Source organism: Lissotriton vulgaris, unplaced genomic scaffold, assembly GCF_964263255.1.
Source record: "Lissotriton vulgaris unplaced genomic scaffold, aLisVul1.2 SCAFFOLD_2691, whole genome shotgun sequence".
NCBI classification, from domain to species: Eukaryota; Metazoa; Chordata; class Amphibia; order Caudata; family Salamandridae; genus Lissotriton; species Lissotriton vulgaris.
This window is the reverse complement of record NW_028255437.1, coordinates 298,758-305,655: the sequence shown is the minus strand read 5'-3', so window position 1 is coordinate 305,655 and position 6,898 is coordinate 298,758. Positions and strand designations below refer to the sequence as shown.

General features: G+C 51.7%; 1 protein-coding gene across 1 annotated transcript in view; it reads left to right on the top strand.

Moving 5' to 3' along the window:
* Positions 1-2,265: 2,265 nt before the first annotated feature.
* Positions 2,266-6,898, top strand: part of LOC147659122 (uncharacterized) — a 63,905-nt gene continuing 59,272 nt past the window's right edge. Inside the window, exon 1 of the mRNA XM_086951957.1 lies at positions 2,266-2,356. The gene's annotated coding sequence lies outside the window, so the exon portion shown is untranslated. The remainder of the gene's footprint in view (positions 2,357-6,898) is intronic.

Sequence of the window (6,898 nt, the reverse complement as noted above, 5' to 3'; positions counted from 1 at the left end):
GGCCTGTCCCGGTTTTTCCGCCTTGACGAGGAGAGTCCCCAAGAGGATGGGTAACTCTCCCCGCCTTCAGCTGGGGGGGACGCATGTTGGACAGGCCACATGACGGGCCGCTCTCCCCCGGCTCAACCAGGCCCGAGCCCAGTCACGCAAGTACCACACACCACCATTGCACGTCCTCCGTCCCCTCAGGGACCCCTGCCCTCGAACATGTTAACCTCGTGGGTCCGATCCACTGCCGGCCCACACGCCCAGCCCGGGCCGCCATCTTGGACACTTCACCACGAGGCCGCCTGGCCCCCGATCGACCTCAACCCTGGGCCTAGCCCGGCCTCAGACATTCCGGCACCACCCTCCGCCCAGGAGGTGAGCGGGCTACTTGGCAAGTCAATGGGAGAAAGAGGTGCCGATGGCTCTCCCCCGCCCAGTGCCGCTCGCCCATCGCCTCCCCGGGCGCTGGCTCCGCCCCCCTGCTGGGTGTCTGGACTCCCTCATCCCGGACCTCCCGACCTCCAAGTGCGAGGGTCCGGACATCAAAGCACGCCAGCCCTATAACTGGGGCAGCTCCAGAGCAGGAAGGCAGTTGTATCTTGGAGTCGAGAGACGTAAAGAGGAACTCATCCTGGACGGACTACTGGCGCTGCCGTAGCTCTGTCCTGTGCACCATCGTCCTGCCTGTTGGCGCTGCCACAGCCGTCGTAACCTTCATCCTTCATCGTCGTCGGGATCTGCTGGCGTGGCCGCGGACCGTTGTAACCGTCATCTTTCACCGGGACCTGCAGGCTCCGCCGCGGACCGTCGTCCTTCCTTCATCCATCTCGGGACCTGCTTGGCTCCTCCACGGCCCGATCATCTAGAACGCCGAGCTCGAGGATTGAGAGCTATTTGGTACTCATTGGTAACTAAGACTGTCCCGCTACCCTTTTCCTCAGCCAGAGATCAGAACCGAGGGGACCCCTGAGTCCAGACCTCCGTGTATCATACCAACGTAACCTAAGAATTGCACATAAAGTCTCGTTAACCTTCAATCTTGTGTGGTGTCCGTCTGTGGGGGGGAAGTTACTTGTCTGTACAGTCGTTGGAGACGGCTCTCCCTGGAGACCTCTCCCCGTAATCTCGGCCGACCCTCCCGGTCCGTCTAACAGTTGCTCATTAGAGTTCTATTACTAATCAAAACACAGCAAGCGGGGATTTCCAGGTTTGCTGAGTTTTTATCTTGTTGAAGAACTCAGAGTGTTAATCTAGGAATCTCAGATAGTGACTTCTGCTCTGTCATTGCACTAATTGGTTGCAAAGGAAGTGGCAGAGAAAGCTATCCTGGAATGTGGCTCTGTTCGTGTGAGGCCAGAGATGAGTTTCTGAATATCGCACTTGAACGGTTATGCCAATATAGGGAATAAATGGATTTATAGCCGAATAGGGGCATAAGGTCACAGTATCGATCAGGATCCTAGATAAGCACGCAACAGAATGGGGATGCAACTATGGAACCTGGAGAGCATGGTTGGAATGTTTATACTTTGTTTGCTATTAAAAGCATGTAGTAGGTTCATTGACTAGGAGAAACTCTTTCTGACATTGCTAAAGAGCTATAACTTTAGCACTTGCCAAATAAGCATTCAAACACTGCTCTTCAATTACAGCGCCCGTTCACAGCGGCGGCAGTCTGTTCCACGTGCCAATGAGTAGGACCAGACACCAAGATAGCTGTTGGCGTAAATGAAGCTGGGTCCTTCAAGATTACTCCTCCCCACCCCTCCTTCCTAGGACCTTAGTAATGTATGGATGTTAGACCTAACAGCTTTAAGGTGGTCTTACACCCCGCCCCCTACCTTGTGCCTACCTCCTCCTTTTCTGATCTGGTTTTTGTTGGCTTTAGGACTCTGTGAACTTTACCACTGCTAACAAGTGCTCAAGTGTATATGCGGTCTCCTCTAAACATGGGGATATTGGCTCCTCCCAAATTTGCATATTTAATTTACTTCTAAGTCCATAGTAAAGTGCACTACGTGTGCCCAGGGCCTGTAAATTAAATGCTACGAGTGGGCCTGCACAGGTTATTTTAGGGTTTGCCTGCTTCTTACCAGACTAGAATTGTGGCTGTTGCTTGACGAGGGCTCATACACCAGTCAAACTCCAACTCAATTTCTAACAATGGGCCTAGCATGTAATCTATTCCAAAAGGGGCGGCAGGTCCCGGCTCACGCTGGTGTTTGGATGGGGCGCGCAAGCCTGTGCTCACTGCTGATTTAGGTCTGAATCATTTGTAATCTCTGTCATTGTAGGTTTACGGTACGTGGTAGCAGCTCGCACTCTTCCCTACTCTGAGATCAAGACAACAGACAATACAGCAGACAAGGTAAGGACGTGACTTCATGGTGTCCACCTGAGCACAACTAGTAACCAGGGCACGTTGTATGTCCAAGTGCTTACGTGTCAGGGTGTGTTCTTGAGATGCTCTACTCAGTCACTCTTGCCAGCATTTTAGAACAAGCATTTGCAATGCAACAGGTCTCGCAGTTGTGAGAGTTTGAGCTATTGGCATTGTAAATGGCAATGCCTTTTATTTACGTGTTGGTTTTTAAAACAAAAATAAAAAGCACTGTCATTTACAATGCCAGTAGCTTAAACTCTCGCAAATGCGAGACCTATTGCATTGCAAATGCTTGTTATACATGGTGTATTTACTTTGTGCTACATGTGTGCACTGTATTTTCATAGTTGGTGTGGTTTTTGTTGTGCTGCTTCTATCTGCCACAATGTCCTTATGGTGCAATAGTGTACAATTGTACTTATTGTTTTATTCATTCTGCATGCTTGGAGCAGCGAACCGTGTGCGTCCTTCAGAAGGCTGTTAGTGGAAGAGGTGTAGCGCAGCGGCCAGGGTGCCTGACTCCGGACAACAGGGTTCACGGTTCGATCCCCGGTGCCAGCGGCAGGGCAGCCCAGCACCATGTGACTCTGGGCAATAGCTTGCTTAATCTTCCCAAGGGCCCCCAGCGCCGGGAAACCGCTTCAGAGGTAGCTGTGCGCTGTACAAATTCAAGGTTGTTGTTATTATTATTAGTGTCTCTCGCGAAGCTGAAGAACTTGAAGCAGGCGGTTTATCCTCCCTTAAGGCTGCAGTATCCTTTCCAGACTGTGGTGTGTCTCTCCCGTGGGTTCCAGGGTGTAGGTTACTGTATCGTTCCCTGATGCCGCGCCCCCCCTTTGCCCCTGGTATTCTCCATTGTGGTCTGGTGTCACATTGCTGCTCTGGCTCCATGCACAGCTTCAGGTTATCACCGTCACCGTGTTCCCTCTGCTGCTGCTGGGATGCACAAGATGATACGCCGCCTGTTCTCACTGCCGCATCCAGTGTACTTGGGAGGTACTTCCCCGCCAAGCCCGGCTTTGCGGCCCTCTGTGTCAGCCTGAGACATGGTTGTAGGGAGGTGGCATGGAGGAGTCTCCCAAGGCACTGAGGGCGGCGGGAGACTGACTGGGCCTTCCCGTCTACCTACACTCCGGCTCCGAGTCTGAATCCGAGGCCGTACTGTCCTGAAGCCTGGCACGCACCAAAGCACGCTCCTACGGCAGCACGGCGACAGCTGCATGGGCCGAAAGGTACACCGAGCACCCCGTGAGCTCCAGGGACATGCTGCAGGGCATCGCGCTGAAGTATGGTGTAACGGTAAAGAATGCAGGAGCGACTAGTTGGATGGAGGGGCATCAGGAGCTGAAGGGTTCTGCTGCGATGCCTTCGTCCTAGCAGTTGAAGGTAACAACGTCTGTAGTCCTGGAGGAATATAGTGGGGGTCGGCAGATGGCGCAGGGCTGGCTGAGCCTGGAGAGGATACAGGGGACAGCTGGGGATTGGAGAGGAGCGGCCTGGTGAGGGCAGGCAGGAGGGTATGTGGCAGTCGGAGGAAGCGCACGCCCGGGCATGTATGTTACTAACACTACCCAGATATAGATGTGAAAAAAATGGCAGTGTAGTGAGCATCATCCTAAAGAGAATGATGGACAGTAGATAGTGCTCTGAAAATTATGACGGAACCATGTGAGTACTGCAAAAATCCTATGCACAGCTCCATAGTTAAACAAGTGGAGCGCGGCCAGAAGTCCATGTACAGTGTTTACCTTGCGGGAGCGAGCGCTATAATTGTTAACAGATGGCACCGCTGCCGGCTTCCGCAGGGTAAATGCTGTACATGCACGAGGGCTCATTGGAAACCATGCATAACATGCAAGAGTTTCCACAAAAGCCCGGAGTGATTCCAAGAGGTCACTCCAAAGCAGCGCTTGCGCCCTGCGTAGGTGAGACCTAAAAATGGTCTAAAATCTAATGGATGACTCTTCCCAATGGAAAGTTTTACAAATATAAGGCCACCATCTCCCTACCACCAAGTACCTACTCACTAAGCATACCTAGCGCATGTGTACTGCTGTCCTGCATTGTAAGCCTAGGGTCAGGGTCTCAGACATTGGGACACGACTTGCTTGACTTGACCAGTCATATAGTTCCTAGGCCGCGTCTCCCCTCTCCCTCCCACATACAGGTTACTGGTGCCTCATGGTTGTGACTAGGTTTAATTATAATGTGTAGTCTCCATTTTCCGCCACGAAATACCCACTCAAGTATAAGAACGCTTTAAAATTACGAGTTGTAACTTTAATCTAATTTTAAACTCTAACATCCATCTGCAATACCTTTTGTAGTTTGATACTAATTCATTTAATGTCCTTTCTCGAAGTGGACACTATCTACTAGAAAAAACATTTTACAGATGGGTATTTTTCAACCATATAAGCAGTGTTTTTCTTAACTTGCTGAATGTCCCATCTAAATGGTCTTTTTTAATGACGTATCAAAATTTGCTACTGTCTTTTGTTTCTTGCATTCAGTCTGTTCAAATTTCTAAAATCATTACAACTATCGGTTTTATTGTGTCCACTTTGTCATTCATAATCTCAAGCTTTATTCATCTACACTCACAAGCACCGTACATACACACTCCAAGCAGCGCACATACACACTCCAAGCAGCGCACATGCACACTCCAAGCAGCGCACATGCACACTCCAAGCAGCGCACATGCACACTCCAAGCAGCGCACATGCACACTCCAAGCAGCGCACATGCACACTCCAAGCAGCGCACATGCACACTCCAAGAAGCGCACATACACACTCCAAGCAGGGCACATGCACACTCCAAGCAGGGCACATGCACACTCCAAGCAGGGCACATACACACTCCAAGCAGCGCACATGCACACTCCAAGTAGCGCACATGCACACTCCAAGCAGGGCACATGCACACTCCAAGCAGCGTCCCAACACAAACACATGGGGAGAGTATGTAGCTTTACGGCTGGAGCGGTTGACCTCGAAGCTGGGGAACCGGATTCGAGTCTCTGCAACAACGCATCCTGTGATTCCAGGTAAATCTCCCAGTGCCCAACGAAAATAAATGTGTCCATCTGTAACGAAACTGGTGCTCATGTAAAGCGCTTTGATACCCAATGTCTCTGGTCTAGTTTGCGCTATATAAAACTCCTAATTAAAAAGAAAATTCCAAGAGACATACATGCACACTCCAAGCGGCGTACAAGCACACTCCAAGCGGCGTACAAGCACACTCCAAGCAGCGCACATGCACACTCCCAGCAGCGCACATGCACACTCCCAGCAGCGCACATGCACACTCCAAGCAGCGCACATGCACACCCCAAGCAGCGCACATGCACACTCCAAGCAGCGCACATGCACACTCCAAGCAGCGCACATGCACACTCCAAGCAGCGCACATGCACACTCCAAGCAGCGCACATGCACACTCCAAGCAGCGCACATGCACACTCCCAGCAGCGCACATGCACACTCCCAGCAGCGCACATGCACACTCCAAACAGCGCACATGCACACTCCAAGCAGCGCACATGCACACTCCAAGCAGCGCGCATACATACACACTCCAAGCAGCGCACATGCACACTCCAAGCAGTGCACATGCACACTCCAAGCAGTGCACATGCACACTCCAAGCAACGCACATGCACACTCCAAGCAGCGCATACATGCACACTCCAAGCAGCGCGCATACATACACACTCCAATCAGCGCTCATGCACACTCCAAGCAGCGCGCATACATACACACTCCAATCAGCGCTCATGCACACTCCAAGCAGCGCGCATACATACACACTCCAAGCAGCGCACATGCACACTCCAAGCAGCGCACATGCACACTCCAAGCGGCGCACATGCACACTCCAAGCGGCGCACATGCACACTCCAAGCGGCGCACATGCACACTCCAAGCAGCGCACATGCACACTCCAAGCAGCGCACATGCACACTCCAAGCAGCGCACATGCACACTCCAAGCAGCGCACATGCACACTCCTAGCAGCGCACATGCACACTCCAAGCAGCGCGCATACATACACACTCCAATCAGCGCTCATGCACACTCCAAGCAGCGCACATACATACACACTCCAAGCAGCGCACATGCACACTCCAAGCAGCGCACATGCACACTCCAAGCAGCGCACATACACACTCCAAGCAGCGCACATACACACGCCAAGGAGCGTACATGCACACTCCAAGCAACGTAAAAAAAACAAACACACGGGGAGAGGATGTAGCCTTATGGCTAGAGCAGTTGACCTTGAAGCTGGGGAACCGGGTTTGAGTCTATGCAACAACGCATCCTGTGATTCTGGATAAATCTCCCAGTGCCCAACGAAAATAAATGTGTCCATCTGTAACGAAACTGGTTCTCATGTAAAACGCTCTGATACCCAAGGTCTCTGGTCAAGTTTGCGCTATATAGAACTCTTAATTAAAAAGAAAATTCCAAGAGACATACATACACACTCCAAGCGGCATACATGCACACTCCAAGC